At 39.8% G+C, this 17,172-nt stretch overlaps 1 protein-coding gene across 4 annotated transcripts in view; it reads left to right on the plus strand.

Moving 5' to 3' along the window:
- rxrg (retinoid X receptor gamma) overlaps window positions 1–17,172 on the plus strand; it is a 68,646-nt gene that overhangs the window by 19,174 nt on the left and 32,300 nt on the right. The window contains exon 1 of one of the 4 annotated variants that reach the window (XM_004913776.4): window positions 15,607–15,713. The exons of the other annotated variants lie outside the window; for them this stretch is intronic. The gene's annotated coding sequence lies outside the window, so the exon portion shown is untranslated. Of the gene's footprint in view, window positions 1–15,606; window positions 15,714–17,172 lie in introns of those variants that run through there. 4 annotated transcript variants of the gene reach the window in all.

A 17,172-nucleotide genomic window follows, 5' to 3' on the forward strand; every position in this document is an offset into this window, starting at 1 on the left:
ATCTTTCCATAATTTGGATCTACCTACCTTACTAATAAATTATTTAAACATTTATTCAGCCAAATAGGATTTTTTTGCCTCAGATAAGAATTAATTATATCTTAGGATAAAGTACAAGCTGCTGTTTTATTACAACAGAGAAAAAGGAGATCATTTTTTAAAAATGAAATTTGAAAATTTGATTTATTTGCCTAAAATGGAGTCTGAGACCTTCCCGTAATTGGCCCACTTTCTGAACTATTATTCCTCCTCTCCTCCCTCAACTTCTTTATTATCCGAGTCTCTTTTCTCTATACGTCTATCTCTTTTTTCCTTGCAGAAATAGGGAATGACCATGCAATTAGCCAAATAGTTAGAAGCAAGAAGACCCACTGGGAGTTTTCCTGGTATCCTGATGGGCCAGTCTCACACTGTGGCCAGCAAATGTTCACACCACACATAACCCCAGCTGACTTTTAGGCCGACACCTCCTTTCTGATTTAGAAACCTACTCCTTCAGATTGTAAGTTATTGTGAGCAGGGCCCCTCTGTTTCTATATTTACCCTGAAACCCTTTTTGTTAAGTTATTGTAAGAACCCAATTCATTATAAATGACATTAATCAGTGTAACTTGCTGGTGCTATATAAATAAATGATGATGGTGGTATCAAAAAATAAAGGGAATATATACCTTTAGAAAGTGTTATTAAAAAAGTTCATTTAAATATTTGACTGTGGTTCAATCTTTTAAAAGTTAAAGCTGAACAGATATAGCCCCCCACTCTCTGCCAAAGTCGGGGGTTCACTGACCCTGCTTGTCATACAATGTCATGACAAGGGGAGCACAGGCATGGAGCATCTGATATGTATCAATCTGCAATTACCATTACTATTGCTGTCAGTAAAGTTATTATCAAAGTAAAATTGGCAGCAAATGAAATGAGGCAGTTTGTACATTTGCTTCTGGCTTAACAATGTTTTGGATTTGGTTTTACTTGAAGGATTTATGACTCAGCTCCTAATTCTCAGCTATGCAACTCCAGAGGGTAATTCTGGGAAAAGATGTGCTGACTATTAACTGGAAAGAATGCTACATTTACTTTTGGGTCCTTTGCTGGCCTGTGACGAGAGGGTTGGCAACTCTTCTCTATACCTTGAAGGTAGAGAACATGCACAACCAGACAGATGCTGCTTTCAACAGCAATTACATTTACAAATAACTGATAATGTTAGTATGTTAGGTCTCTAGAGGAAATGGAATCACTCATATAAAGTACATCATTACATAATTATGGTTCTGCCATAAACCTTCACCAGCCAACCAATTATATGCTATGTTACTTAGAACAAACATAGGTTATGCCATGGGAAAAGTGTGTTGCTAGGCACGTTTAGTCTGGTGAAACACTGCCAGGTACAGGACTAATACTTGCTGTTACCATACATAGCAGGAATACAGTGATATGTCTATATTTCAGTTAGGTCACTAAGGCTGCCATAATCCTGGCACAGGAAGACTTGTAGGCTACTTGCTGAGGCTCTCGCTAAAAAACACAGAAAGAATACACTGTATGTGGTACAGACCAGGTGGAGGCTGCAACTTGTTGGGACCAAAGCTAGGAGACTGGTACTAATTCGCCTCAGAAGTGAGAGGAAGACAGGCTAGTCAACAAGGGTTAGTATTTTGGCCTAGGACCCTGTGCGATTGATCTCCAGTTAGGGATTGGAGTGTTCAGGTGTAGGTTAGTGAAAAACACACAGGTACTGCAGTGGGAAGCTTGTGCACTGAATACTGGACACTACAGAGGAGAATGTGGATGTGTTGCATGAGAGAGGGCCCTCTGAACAGCTATTGGCACTATGCTAGTGCATTTACTCAAGATAATGGCACCTGGAGGCGTCAAGAGAGAAAGAGAAATGTAAAGTACAGGGGAAATGTTTATCAGTGTATCATATGTTTATTGAAATCTGCTACAATAAAGTCTTTTTATTAAAGTCTGTCACTTTGATGTAAAAGATGTCAACTTTTCACAGCAAATGTCTGTCCAACCATCTTTCCAGTGACAGGAGTCCACCAGTCATGGATGGCCCCATCAGAAGCTTTAAATGGACTTTAGTATGTTATAGATTGATCTATTTTTCATTGTTTATTTAGGTTTTTTTTAATAAAGATTTTGCCTGTTTTCAGCTTTAGTTTTATTGTTTTTATTTCTTATTTCTATTTTTTAAGCCTCTTCTATTCATCTTTTGTTTTGACTCCCAAATACTGCCTGTTTGCTAGGTATTGAAGTCTTAGAAGTTGGCTAGCAACTAAATATCTATGTCATATGCAAAGCTTTCAAATGCCACCAAAAAAATCACACTCATTGCTATTTTGGGTGGGCTTAAATAAATAGTTCCATATAGAAAGGTCCCTCCCCCACAAGCCATGCTGAATGCACATTTATCTTTAAAGAATATCCATTGTGTCCATTGTCCATCCAGTGTCATTAGAAACAACAAATACTCAGATACCTGTATATGAAACCTATAGTATATGTGAATAACACACTGGGTGGCACAAAGTGCCCATATATATAAGCAAATGCCCAATTCTGACTTTGTAAAACATAAGATGACAAATGCTTTAGTTATAAACTGATGCACAATTGTCAGAATTGATGAAATACCAGAATAAAAATATTAGTTAGAATTTTAGAGTGTTAACTAACTAGGGCATTACACACTTGAAAAGAAAGAACACTTTGAAATAACCTTGTTTAATGAGATTCTATACAAATGAATGCTATCTGAGGAGATAGGTTTTTGCAGTCTGTATTAATGCCATGAACCCATTTTAACTGAATATATCTAAGCCAGCCAACTACATCAAATCATCCTTGGTCTAGCATGTCCTACATCTAAATTCTTTTATTTTATTCTTTTTACTAGTGATGTGGTAATGGCAGATTCTGTTAATGCCTATAAGAGGGGCCTGGATGAGTTTTTGAACAATCAGAATATCCAAGGCTATTGTGATACTAATATCTACAGTTAGTATTAGTGGTTGTATTTATAGTTTATGCATGTGAGTGTATAGATTGGTAAGTATAGGTTGTGTGTGCTGGGTTTACTTGGATGGGTTGAACTTGATGGACTCTGGTCTTTTTTCAAAAAAGACCCTATGTAACTATGTAACTATACAATTCTATTTCATTTGCACATTTTACAGGGACTTCATTTTACTTGCAACTTGCTTTTTAAAGGTGTAAACTTCCTAATAGTTGCCCTTTTTATTGGATACAGCAGGTTAAAGTCATATGGAGGTCCAGTTTTTGAAACCTGGACCCACAACCTGCAATTTAACCCATACAGACCCATAATATGATAGTATGGACCATTTTTAGGTTCCTGAATGTCAAGTATTCTGCAAGTAACAAACCAGAAGTAGAACCCTACTGAGATTTGCCTGAGAGGAGTTGGGAATGATGGCCATTACAACAAGTAGTTGCCCACTGCTCCTGTATAATCTAATAGCAAAAGGAAAATGTGTACTTATCTCTTAATATTTCTGAATTATAATGCAGGGGGAACACAATGTGCTTGTCCAACTTGATATCGTAAAAAGAAATACCTTGTTTGTTTAACTTTTAATTGCACTTTTAGTAGCTTAAGGTCCTTAATAGATTGAATTGAGTGTCTATATAAATCTGGTATAACCATCGATGACACTAAAGTGCACTCAAATATCAACATGTTTTGTCAGTTTACTTTTCATGCACCCCATTCATATGGAAATGAGCTTCTCTTGTTGCTGATTTAAAGTGAGATGAATGTGCCCAGATGAAGTATGTGTACAATGTGGGCAGCCACTTCAGTTAATGGATGAAGGACTCTTTCTGGATTTTTTATAGAAGACAAGCTAAGCTTCTTAGCACAGAAGGCCTTTAATACAAGTGGTTCACATAACTAGGTACATCGTTTGTTCCAGAAATGTCCATGCATCAGGCTAAGTGGAACGCGCCGTCGCTCACAGTGCCACTCACACAAACATTTTACCATTTTAACTTTGGAATCTGCAAGTTGCTAAGTACATGATTGGCCTCCTGTTGTACCCGCTGAGTGAGAGGGAAATGACTGCCTTGCACATAATTCTGCTTTTATTCCATGCTTTTGTTGGTGTATGTCATTTTTCCTATGTGACAGATTTCTGTTAATTTCTGTGCAACGAGAGTTGGAGGTCAGAGAACGGTCAGTGGCAGAGGCAGCGTTAGAACTGCAGCCCCCACTTCCATCATGGGGAAAGAAGTCTGCAACTTTGCTTTAGTTTTCATGAATTTCATGTAACCTGCTACTTTTTACATTATGGAAAGTTGATTGCAGTTGGAACTCTTCCATTTAAACAGCTTAAATGCTAGATGAGCAACACGATTTTTATATAAAATTAAGAGTTCCTGTCTTTTAACTCTGGCAGTTTATTGTAGAAGAGAAGTTTCTTGGAGGTAGAAGCATATTGTTTATGTTATATATTATACAAGAGCTGTGAATAACCTGTAAAAAAAAATGTTAATTAAATTCCTAGTGATATTATGAGTTATAATTAGTGCTCGGTGAGGGGTGCAGCCATGTGCATTTGTAAGTTCCTGGAACTACTCTGTGACTTGTAATATCCTTCTATTATACAACAGGGGATTAGTTTGTGTAAAAATTCTCAGCATGGGCAAAGCTTAACTGGTTCTCCTCCCATCCCTTCAACTTCTGTTTCCTTGCTATTGATCAGTGTCAAAAACAACCATATAACCCAATTTCCCACTTAGTGGCCACCTTTGTCTCTGCCCTCTTTATCATTCCCATCATTCAAATGCTCACTAAATTATGCTGCTTTCACCTTAGGAACATTTCTTGTATTCAACCCTTCCTCACACAAGCAAATTAAAATTCTCATCCATCCCTCCTCATATACTGTATAAACTGCTGTAAACTGTTGCTCTGTGGACTCCCCCTATTTAACCTGACCCTGCTCCTATCCATCATGGACACTGCTGCCAGTCTCATACAGCTCTTCTCTGGCACCACAAGTGCCACCTCTCACTACCAGTCCCTGCCTTGGCTCCCTTTCATACACCATAATAATCTAAAGATCAAGTACCCCCCCCCCATCCATAACCTTTGCTCTGCACTTGACCTCCTACTCTCTTCCTCGCTGATATTTATGCTCTGACATCCATAACATCTCATGTGCTGCACCAATCCTCTGGAACTCTCTCCACTGTCCCTTTAGGCACTCTCAGAATCTCCAGGCTTTCAAACGGTGGCTTAAAACAAACCCTTCCATTTAAGCCTATAACCTAAGCCTTCAGGTGCCCTCATCAACTTGACAGTGTTCCTAACCCCTTTACTCTGCCCAGCCACACCATCTAACAATATGCATCTATTCTAGTGAAATGTTTGTGTTTATTTGTAACTGTTGTTTCTTGTATTGGTATCCCCTTACTCTGTAAAGCACTGCAGGAGACTATTGTGTTATATAAAGAATAATGGTGGAGTTTACAAATGCCCTATAGTTATCTATGTGTGCAAAGGTGGGTAAACAGCATCATGGATCTGTAACACAACTAATAACTTTGGTTCCAATCCTCATTGGTACATGCTTGGGTCACCAACCAGAAGTCCTCAGTGCTTAAAATGCAGTGGAAAGAATGCCTTTCACTTAATTTATTGCAGATTGGAGGTCTATACAGCATCTTCCTTTTCTAAGACAGAGCTGCATAAAGGATTAGTTTTGATTCAGAATTTCTTAAGTGAAGGCTCAAAAAAACTCTTTTTGGAGTTAAACAGCACTATGTGTGTGTCAGGATGTGTGTGAATACCTTCTGTTTTGGTTAGTCAGCCTATGGGGCTTATAGAAACAGTGACAATTGTGCAAGTACATTTTTATTAAAAAAGTGCTTTAGTATGCAGTGTTGTACAGCAGAAACATATAATAAGAAAGACAGTCCTTAAGAGAACGAGAAGCTCCTCCCTCTTGGGTATAATACATTAAGTTGTTCTGGTCATACTTAAGGAGCAAGCAAAAAATCTAAGATCAAATCTTGGATGAAGGTGTATAATACATAAATGCCAAAAATAATTGAAAACATATATTTAGAATATTAACAAGTGCTTAATGATGTCATCACTTACAAATGGTGCATAGTGAGGTCAGTTTATATCACATGACACTTTGAAGCTTAGTTTTTAACATGCCAAAGTGTTAGGCGTCCCCCAGGAAATCTATTTGCTATCCTTCAGACTAAAAGTTCCACCGCCGCCCCCTGTGAATATCGCATTATTTCTCCTTTACAATATAAAGACCGCATATCCATGATCTGTATAAAAACAGTTGTATGTGGTCATGGAGCTCCTTGCTGATCTTATATATTTTTTCACTAGAGGATGTATTATTTTCTATGTAACTGACTTCACTTTTATATAAGGCAAATGCAAGCTGCTTAAAAACAGCTTTATATATTGGTGTGTCATAATCAAGCCTTTTAAAGGGCTGGTTATAATATTCTTTGGGGCATGTTCTTCAGTTAGAAAGGATATGCCTTCCCCTTATATAGTATATATATATATATACTCGAACAGAAGGACCGCTCCACACAGGACTTATGAAGAAATTTAGTTTTATTCACGCATCTAAAAATGGAGATATTTTTTGATGCATGAATAAAACTACATTTCTTCATAAGTCCTGTGTGGAGCGGTCCTTCTGTTCGAGTATCTATGCAATTTTGATTTGGACTGCACCCAGGCCACTGATCCTTTACTTTATTGTGAGTGCCCTTCCTTCTACAGCATTCTATATATATAGCTCCCACCCCTCCCAGCTGCAGTCAGGTGATCCAGTGGAGCCAATAAAAGGGCAACCATATGGGGGTTTTAACCTTGAAAGCAAGTAAGTTGCAGGTAAAACTTAGTCCCTTGGCTAAATGTATATTGAAGCAGTAGAATTCTTAATGAATCGCATAAGTCAGTGTATGAACTGGTCAAAAGGGATGACTTTGACGCAGTTGGCCAGCTTGAAGTATATTGCAATATATGGACAAACAATCCCTGTTTTGCTTAAAGGGAAGGGCATTTCTTAGTAGCTTAAATGCACCGGATGTCTTAATGTTCTATATATTGATAATGGGTGAGTGCAGAGGATCTCTTGTTGTTGTTTCTATATATATATATATATATATATATATATATATATATTAGTATGCTTCTGCTCCCATTTATTTCTTGGTCAATGTGTGCATTTCACAGCAGCTTGTCTGTTTACAGATGCAACACAATTTGTTTTGTCCCTTTGGGGAATGTCTTGTGACGAGAAAGAAGCTCTGTCACCTTGAACTTGGAGCCCCAGATAGCGCACAACAATCCAAGAGCTATAAATAGGAAGTTTCATACAAGGGATGGTGATGGGAATTGACAAGTGATCCCCTGGGATGCTTCCTCTGTTAGAGCAGGAAAATCTTTAGTAACACAGCAGCAAGTGACACACTCAGAATAGCACATTTCCAAATATTGTGAAAGAGGAAAACAAAAGGATTGGTACTTTAGCCAGTGTTGGAAAATGCCTCCACATCAACATCTTACTCCAAGCACATGGCCCTTCTACTCATGCTAGTAACCTATGAATATGTTATTGGGATATTGGTTTTGGTTTGGTGATGAGTGAATCTTTCTCTTTTCGCTTTTGCTAAAAAATTTGCGAAGCTGTGGAAAATTCATTAAAATACAGGTACCACATGACTTTTTTGACGTGCAAATTTTTTGATGCGACCACAACTTATTTGGCATGACCACAACTTTTTATTGACATGACCTTCATTTTTCCCTCACAGTTAATTCCTGTGGCAGTTTCGTGAAAACTCAACAATGGCGCAATGTGGAATTTCCCTGTAAATCCATGCCTAGCAAAAAAAAATTCACTAGTAACAATCGTGAGATCCTTTTCAAGTAAATGGCTTTGCCCAAACCATGTTTTCTCTACCACCACACTTTTATCCTGACAAAGGGAGGGTGCACCCCCCGAAACGTTGAGCTAAAGCAGTCACAAAAATTGGGGTAAACTACCGGACTGCGTATACTGTGTGTGTGTGTAGAGCTCCATTACAACGCTATTTGGTTGTTGAATTACATCTCCCACTGCCAAATGTAAAATAGTGATGTAAAGAAGGATGCCAGGAGTTCTTTTGCAGTACACTAGACATAAGGGCGAGGAGGGCGACTTTTTTGTTTGGGAAGGCTAAAGATGGGACCTAAAGCCAATGTGAGACTTAGTGGATTCACCGCTGGTGTAAAAAATGAACCTCCCAACTACCTCTCGCAGTTCCCACTGACTCCCAGGGATACTGCAAAGGTGCAGGTGAGAGTCCTTTTTTTTTTTACCCTAAAATGCTGAAGATATAAGAGTATTCATACATACACTTCTGTGAGGGGTTCTCCATCCATTTGTGTTTGGGATCAGTTAGCTTAAATGTGTTTTAGTTAGTTTTATAGCAAGAAAGGCAGTGAGAACTGGCCCCCAGGCACATTATATACAGGGAAATGCAGTCTCTATTTACAAACCAGCACATTATTCAGTAAGAAGCAGTGGGTACTGATGGCAGATATTCAGGCCCTGGCACTGATACACATTATTTTGTTTCCCAGCTATGCAGTCTCATGAGGGCTCCACTGTAACTAACTAGAAATGAACAAAACTAAGTGACTAAAGTAAGAAAAAAAGTAAGTCCAAAAAACAGCAACAACAAATATATAAAAGCACAATTATCTTTTTAAGGGGTAACGAGTTAATTTAGGACTGAAGCAAGGGTGATATGGATATAGGGATAGTATTGATGCCAGGTGACAAAAATCTATTTAATTCCAGATAGTGATTAAGCCTTTAGAACATGTTAAGTACGTGTGGGAGTGGGATGAAATCTGCAGCAAAAGTTCAGAGTTGGTGAGATTCTTAGGTAAAGTTTGCAGTCTGTAGATCCTTCATCTTAGTCTTCATTTCTGCAGTTTGTTTGGTTTGTTATATCTCTCCAGCCTTGCATACATCTGTGCCTTGATTGGTCAATTTTACTGTCTGTCAAGAGAGCTGTGCTCTGATTGTAGAAGCCACAAAAAAAAAGATCCAATCAGAGCACAGCTGATTACAACAGAACCAGAGCTTGCAGGAATGCAAGAAGATTTCCCCAATGTTAAAGGTTCCAGAGCAGAGCAGAAACAGAGTGAGTTTTTTTTTAAGGTACCAAGCAGGTTTTGGGAGACTTAGGGGCTGATTTACTAAGACACGAATTTGAATCCGAATTGGAAAAATTCCGATTGGAAAACGAACATTTTGCGACTTTTTCGTATTTTTTGCGATTTTTTCGTAGCCGTTACGACTTTTCGTAAATTGTCGTGACTTTTTCGTAACCATTACGATTTGCGCGAAAAGTCGCGACTTTTTTGTAACCGTTACGATTTGCTCGTATCTTGTTGCGACTTTTTCGTATTGAGCGCTCGTAAGCGGCGGGCGAAACTTTCAGACTTAGCATGATTTTGGAAGCCTCCCATAGGACTCAATGGCACCCTGCAGCTCCAACCCGGCCCAAGGAAAGTCTCCCATAGGGCTCAATGGCACTCTGCAGCTCCAACCCGGCCCAAGGAAAGTCTCCCATAGGGCTCAATGGCACTCTGCAGCTCCAACCTGGCCCAAGGAAAGTCTCCCATAGGGCTCAATGGCACTCTGCAGCTCCAACCTGGCCCAAGGAAAGCCTCCCATAGGGCTCAATGGCACTCTGCAACTCCAACCTGGCCCAAGGAAAGTCTCCCATAGGGCTCAATGGCACTCTGCAGCTCCAACCTGGCCCAAGGAAAGTCTCCCATAGGGCTCAATGGCACTCTGCAGCTCCAACCCGGCCCAAGGAAAGTCTCCCATAGGGCTCAATGGCACTCTGCAGCTTCAACCCGGCCCAAGGAAAGTCTCCCATAGGGCTCAATGGCACTCTGCAGCTCCAACCTGGCCCAAGGAAAGTCTCCCATAGGGCTCAATGGCACTCTGCAGCTCCAACCTGGCCCAAGGAAAGTCTCCCATAGGGCTCAATATCACTCTGCAGCTCCAACCTGGCCCAAGAAAAGTCACCATACTGAAGCTTGAATGAATCCGAAACTTTTGTACTTGGCGCGAAAGCTGCGAAAAAGTTGCGACAATTTGCGCAAGTTGTAACGCTACGAAAAAGTCGCAACATTTTGCGAAACATTCGGAATGGCTACAAAAAAGTCGCGACAATTTTCCGAAAAATCGCAAAATACCGATCATTACGAAAAAAACACAATCGGACGCATTCGGCCGTTCGTGGGTTAGTAAATGTGCCCCTTAGCTTACGAAACTAGAAATAATATCTTTATTGTCTAAGATATTAACAGAGCAGGATTATCAATACTTACAATGCAGATAGAATGGCAGGCATTAAAAGGCACAAAAAATCAGAAAGGTGCACCACTGTGGAGGACCAGCTGGGTTAAGTAGATTTATGTCTTTAGGGTTTCTACTTTCCAGAAACCCGTTATCCAGAGGGTTCCGAATTATGGAAAGGCCATCTCCCATATACTCCATTATAAGCAAATAATTCTAATTTTTAAAAATGATTTCCTTTTTCTCTGTAATAATAAAACAGTATCTTGTACTTGATCCCAACTAAGCTATAATTAATCTTTATTGGAGGCAAAACAAGCCTATTGGGTTCATTCAACATTTAAATGATTTATAGCAGACTTAAGTCATGCAGATCCAAATTACCCTGGGTCCCGAGCATTCTGAATAACAGGTCCCATACCTGTACAGATAAAGCAAATCAGTCAAAATTAAGAATTGTTTTAATTTAAAGAATATGGAGAAGACAGAGAGTTGTCTGGTCAACAGGTTTCCAGATAATAGATCCCGTGCCTGCACTGAGAAGCTGTTAAGGATGCATGTTGGCTGTGTTGCCTGTCACCCTTCCAGTATGAATAGTTATTAACACTCATTAACTTATTAATTGTCTTGAATGTTACTTGTTTGCAAAAGGAGCTTCCATTTGGCCCCTTCTCTTGTTTACTGGATTTCATTTGAATCTACTGTATATCTATGTATGAGAGATCAGAAACGTGTTCTCTTTGTGTCCTTTTTCTTACTCAATTATTGTAGGCAATTAGCTGCTTCGATTCAGCCGTTTGCTAAAGTGTTTGTTTTTTTTACAGTTCTGGGATGCATTTATATATATATATATATATATATCCAGTTGTCCTTTAGAAAGGCAACAACGCTAGATAACCCTCCGGAACACATCTTAATTGCAATTGTCTCACAACAGTCTGTACGCAGACCTCCCTGGTATTTAAGGAGAAGAGACATCAAGGCTAGCTTTACACAAAAGGGTTTTTAGGTTAATGGCCGCAATGCAATTTCAAAACCACTAACGAGCCACAATTTTTTTGCTTATCTGAGCTTATTTAAACAAAAGATTTGAACTGTCCAAGAAGCTTGTAAGTTTCACTGCTGAGAAATGACAGCAAATGAGCAGCAACAAAATGAATTTGTGTGCAGGTTGTGCTGTTCAATAAAAGGTTACATCCTTTCAGTATTAAGGAGTAATTAATTAACAGAATCTTTTGAATAATGTTCATAGAAATAACTCTCCTTCGAACATAAATTGCTTGGCAGCTTCAGTAAATCTTGCCTCACTTAATCTAGAGACTCCATTATTTTTCATTTTGGGTGGCAATTTCTGCGTTTGAGTCTGTTTCTGCCCTAGTTCGGGGCAGACCCAAGCAACCTGTGGATTCTGGCAATGGCCAGAGGGGCTGCTGTAGGATGCCATAGACCAGTGCTGTCCAACTGGCGGCCCGCGGGCCGCATGCGGCCCGCGACCCCCCTCTGTGTGGCCCCCCACCTGTCTGGCTGCTTTGATGGCTTACCTTTGTGAAAGCTTTAAATGGTATCAGTACTGTGATTAACTGCCCCCCTGCATGGTTCTCACCTCAGATTCAGGCTGTAATCCCTCTGTATTGTTTAAATATGTAATCCCCTGTGTTGTTCACACCTTTTAATCTCTGCATTGTTCACCCCCTGCAGTGTTCACACCTCAGGCTCAGGCTGTAATCACCCACATTGTTCCCCTGTTCACACCTCAGGAGCAGTAGAAACCCACAAATAATCCCTGCATACTACAAAAAGAACATATACTGAGGTGGTACTGCAATTAAAAAGTTTTTTAATATATAGTTATTGTGCAGACTGTAGGAGCAGTGCCAGCATTGTGTCACTGTAGGCGGATGTGTGTGCCATACACACAGGCAGCATAGGGCAAGCAGAGTATGGCACACACAGGCAGGGTAGGGAAGGCAGAGTATGGCACACACAGGCAGAGTAGGGCAGGCAGAGTAGGGCAGGCAGAGTATGGCACACACAGGCCAAGTTTGGCACAAACCAGCCAAGAATGGCACACACAGTGAAAGTATGGCACACGCAGGCAGGGTAGGGAAGGCAGAGTATGGCACACACAGGCAGGGTAGGGAAGGCAGAGTATGGCACACACAGGCAGGGTAGGGAAGGCAGAGTATGGCACACACACACAGGCAGGGTAGGGCAGGCAGAGTATGGCACACACAGGCAGGGTAGGGAAGGCAGAGTATGGCACACACACAGGCAGGGTGGGGCAGGCAGAGTATGGCAGGTTTTTGCTGTACTACAACCATTAATATGGGTATGGTTTTGTGATAACATGGGTGTGGTTTCAAGTGGGTGCGGTTTCAAAAAGGGGAGTGGTCAAAACTGGCTTCCATTATCTGCCCTCCACCACGTAGGTCGGAAAAATTCCGGCCCTCGGTACAACAGAAGTTGGACAGCACTGCCATAGACAGTCTCTATTATTAGGCCTAGGTGGGGGAGGGGGCTGTTTGGGACCTCTGTGTACTTAAATTGCAGGGGCAGTTTTGAATCTCAGTACAGAACTGAATCTACCCCAATACCTCAGTGGTAATCATGGAAAATCCAGTATTTTGAACCACATGGAGCAAAGCATACAAGCTTCCACTTAAGGACATATTTACTAAAGTTTAAACTGGGGAATACACTTCATTACAGTCATTACCATCTTTTTACAATTAGGTAGGTGTTTAACAAACTGACTTTTATCAAAGCAGATGTGTTAGCTTTGTGTGTTAGTGTAAAATCAGCCACTCCAAATCATTAATCCCTGATGGAAGTTAATGGGGCGGATTAACAACTGAGACATAGACTTTTTAAATTTGTTCCAATAAGGGAAAAGAGCAGTATTACTGTTTGCTAAAATACCATTCCTTTTAATAATTTTGTCTACATATTGCAAAGTATTGCCACACTGTCACTTCAAAGTAATGGCTGGACTGACCAGCTCATAATTTATGTAACCAGTTAGACTACATTATACGACCTTTTAATATTAATTGGACTGATTATAAGCCTGACAAATATACCTGTTAGAAATCATTATAGCACAAACCTTCATCTTCCAGGGGACGAAACTAGAAACTTATATTTAATTTCTGTATTTTACTTTGCAGTAAAGGATTGTCTTGGTCGAGCATATATAGCAATTATTTCATTTGTACAAAGAACGCGATTGTTGGAAGTTCAGATATCCTTTATGTGTATCAGCCTCTCACATACAGTGACTGTTTCCAAAGTTCTCATTTATAGAAAGTTCCTTGCGGCAGTCGTATCAAGGCTAGCGCATTTGTCTGCTGCTGAAATGATGAGTAATGTCAGGAACGGGAGGACAAAAAGTCTTTATGTGGCTATTGACTGTTGGAGCTTGCCTTTGTTATGTGGTGGACCTACAAATAACATGTGAGAGTTAATTTACTGAAGATGTCTGGTTACAGATCAGGACCTTTTGTACTTGGCAGTTGCATTTTATAGATCACAAGGAAATAAGACGTCTTCTGCTTTTATTGTACATTTGCTTCATGTAACACAAGGATGCCTCATCATTTGTTTGCGAGGTGTGAGATGTCCTTAGTGAGCATTCAGTAACCTTACACAGGTATTGGGTCACAGGTATGTGATCCATTCACCGGAAACCCGTTATTCAGGCAGCACTGAATTATGGGAATTCATTTTAAACAAATAATTCAGATTTTTAAAATAGATTTCCTTTTTCTCTGTACTTGATCGCAAAGATGCAATTAATCCTTATTGGAGGCAAAACAGTCCTACTGGGTTTATTTAACACTTAAATAATTTTTAAATAGACTTAAGGTATGGAGATCCAAATTATGGAAAGATCCCTTATCCAGAAAACCCCAGGTCCTGAACATTCTGGAAAACACGTCTTATATCCAAATTCAAAATTCTCAGGACCTGAGGTTTTTCAGATAAGGGTTCTTCCCATAATTTATATCGCTATGCCTTAGGTCTACTTAAGAATAATTAAATAAACCCAATAGGATTTTGCCTCCAATATGGATTAATGAGATTTTTTATTGGGATCCAGAACAAGGCACTGTTTTACTATTACAGAGAAAAATTGAATCTTTACTTAAAATGGGCTCTATAGGAGATAGTCTTTCTGTAAATTGGAGCTTATTGGATAGGGTTTCTATATCCCATGTAAAGAAATGGGGCAGTGCATCTGCGGCATTCATGTAGTAAAACACATACTGAGCCCCTGGGTGTGCATGAGTCCTTTATAGTGTGTCCCTTCTGGATCTCTCTCACAAACTAATAAGCAGATTTATCAAAATGTGAGTTTAGAGCTTAGTACATAAAAACTCACCCACATTCTATGCATTACTATGGGGTTTTTAAGCTTATTTATCAAATCGTGAGTTCTAACTTTCACCCATTGATACCCTTTTAGAAAATCCCATAGGAATGAATAGAATGTGGGTTAGATTTTATATATTAAGCTCTAAACTCACATTTCAATAAATCTGCCCCTAACAGTTCCCTATTTTTAGTGATGAGCCAATCTGTCCGATTTAAGCGTCCAATCTTACATGACATCGCCCGTTTTGATGTGACCGTGACTTTTTTGACCCGCGACAAATTTTTCTGTGAAACAATGACAAAATGTGGAAATTCGCTCACCACCTATTTTAAATCCCAGTATATAAAGAACCTGTTGGGTTCATTTCAGGGGGAAGTACACTTACACAATATTGTAGACACACACTGAGGGGCACAATGAGGTGCAACATAGCACTATACTAAATCCACACTCAGGTCAGAGGATCATGGGAAACTCCGACTTCAGAACCAAAATTTATTAAAGAGCCCCAAACAACACAGAAACCTCTAATATTTCTATCACCGCTTTAATCTTCAAAAAGTATGAATAAATGGCATTTTTATATGCTGAAATCCAGCTGCAAAACAGTTCTTCTCTTTCTGCATTATTTGAAATCCTGGCAGGGAAGGAGGGACCAAAGAATTTATGTTACAAAACAACACACACGCCAATTTATTGATGCATGGCAAACTTTTCCGGCGCACATATTATTTCGCCCATCCTTAATTGTAACTACTTACAGCTTACAGACAGCATGCAGGAACTACATAACCCACAATACATTGCACTGGGATGTTCCTTTCCTTATTGACATCACGTGTGCAGGGAATTGTGGGATTTGGAGGATGCAGGCTGAAGGCAGGCTGAGGACAATCGACTACTGTTTTTAAAGTAGTCGGCCAGGTCAGCAGGAGAACAGGGGGCAGGCTTAGGTAACTGTTCTAAACCATATTATTACATTAAAAATCATAAAAATGCATATTTTTTAACTGATTTATATTGCAAAGTTGCTTGAAATTAAGTTTACTTATCAAAAAAAGTTTTGTTTGGTTGGAGTTCCCCTTTAAGTACAGGGCTTCCTTGTGCCTGTAGGTAGTATGCTCAGCATCTTCCACAGACACTGAGGGCAGCACTAAGCAAGGGCATGGGCACCAGTGGTAAGTGTATGGGGTTTAATTTTGTGCCCCTACAGCACTATAGTGTATACGATAGTATTTTTACTGTGATGCAGCATATAATGTGATGAAACCTCTGCCTTTTTCTTGTGTGTCTTGTGAGTAGTTAAATGACATGGCTGTTTAGCTTCCTTAAGCCTTTTGACCTACAAAGCTTATTATGGCACGGAAGAGTTAACCACGTAGACCTTTTAAATGATAAAATGGCAGCTCTAACTAGCCCTCCGCTACGTTCCTTTTACTGCACAAATCGATAGCCGTGCCTTGCCCAGGGATTAACCTATTACTGAGACTGTGAAGAGTCTGATGTCCGTTCTGTTTTAGCACCAGAGGATCCAGAAGGGTTTAGCTCCAAACATTAGCTGCCAGCTGGGTCCTTAGTAGATAAACATTATTAAGGTATAAAAGAGGATTTAATGGCAAGAACTTAAGCCTCAGAGCCTTCCCCTAAAGTTAGTAAATGAACACTCCTGTGAGCTATTGACATGGTCTGATTAATCCCTAATTAGACACTTATGTATTAGCTGCACGTTGGTGGGGCATTGGCTTGGGATCTGGCTTCTGTTTAGCAGCCTGGTAACTCCCTCTGTCCCTCTGTGCTGTGTCATTTGTCTCTGCTCAGCTCACTCTGTCAGTCTTTTTGCACCTCTCTGGCCTCCACCAAGCGCTCTGATTGTTAAGTTATGGTGTTGTCAGGGCTTTTTGTGACTGAGGTTCTGGCTTGCAGTGTCTCTTTCACAATTTATTATGTGTTACATGAACCCATAGGAGGTCATTTACTTAAATAGATGGTTCACCTTCAGGTTAACACTCAGTATGTTATAGAATGGCCTATTCTTAGCAACTTTTCAATGGGTCTTCATTTTTTATTTCTTATACTTATTTGCCTTCCTCTTCTGACTCTTTCCAGCTTTCAAACTGGGGTCACTGACCCAAGCAGGCAAAAAACTATTGCTCTGTGAAGCTGCAATTCCATTGTTATTGTTAATGTTTATTGCTTATCTTTCTATTTAGGCCCTCTTTTATTTATATTCCTGCCTCTCTTTAAAATAACCACCTGGTTGCTAAGTTAAATTAAACCCTAGCAACCAGATAGCTGCTGAAATTCCAAACTTGAGAGCTGCTGAACAAAGCGCTACATAATACAAAAACTGCAAATAATACAAAATGACCAAACTGTCTAGGAATAGCACTTTTCACATCATACTAAAAGTTT

The sequence above is a fragment of the Xenopus tropicalis genome, chromosome 4 (genome assembly GCF_000004195.4).
Source record: "Xenopus tropicalis strain Nigerian chromosome 4, UCB_Xtro_10.0, whole genome shotgun sequence".
Lineage (NCBI taxonomy): Eukaryota > Metazoa > Chordata > Amphibia > Anura > Pipidae > Xenopus > Xenopus tropicalis.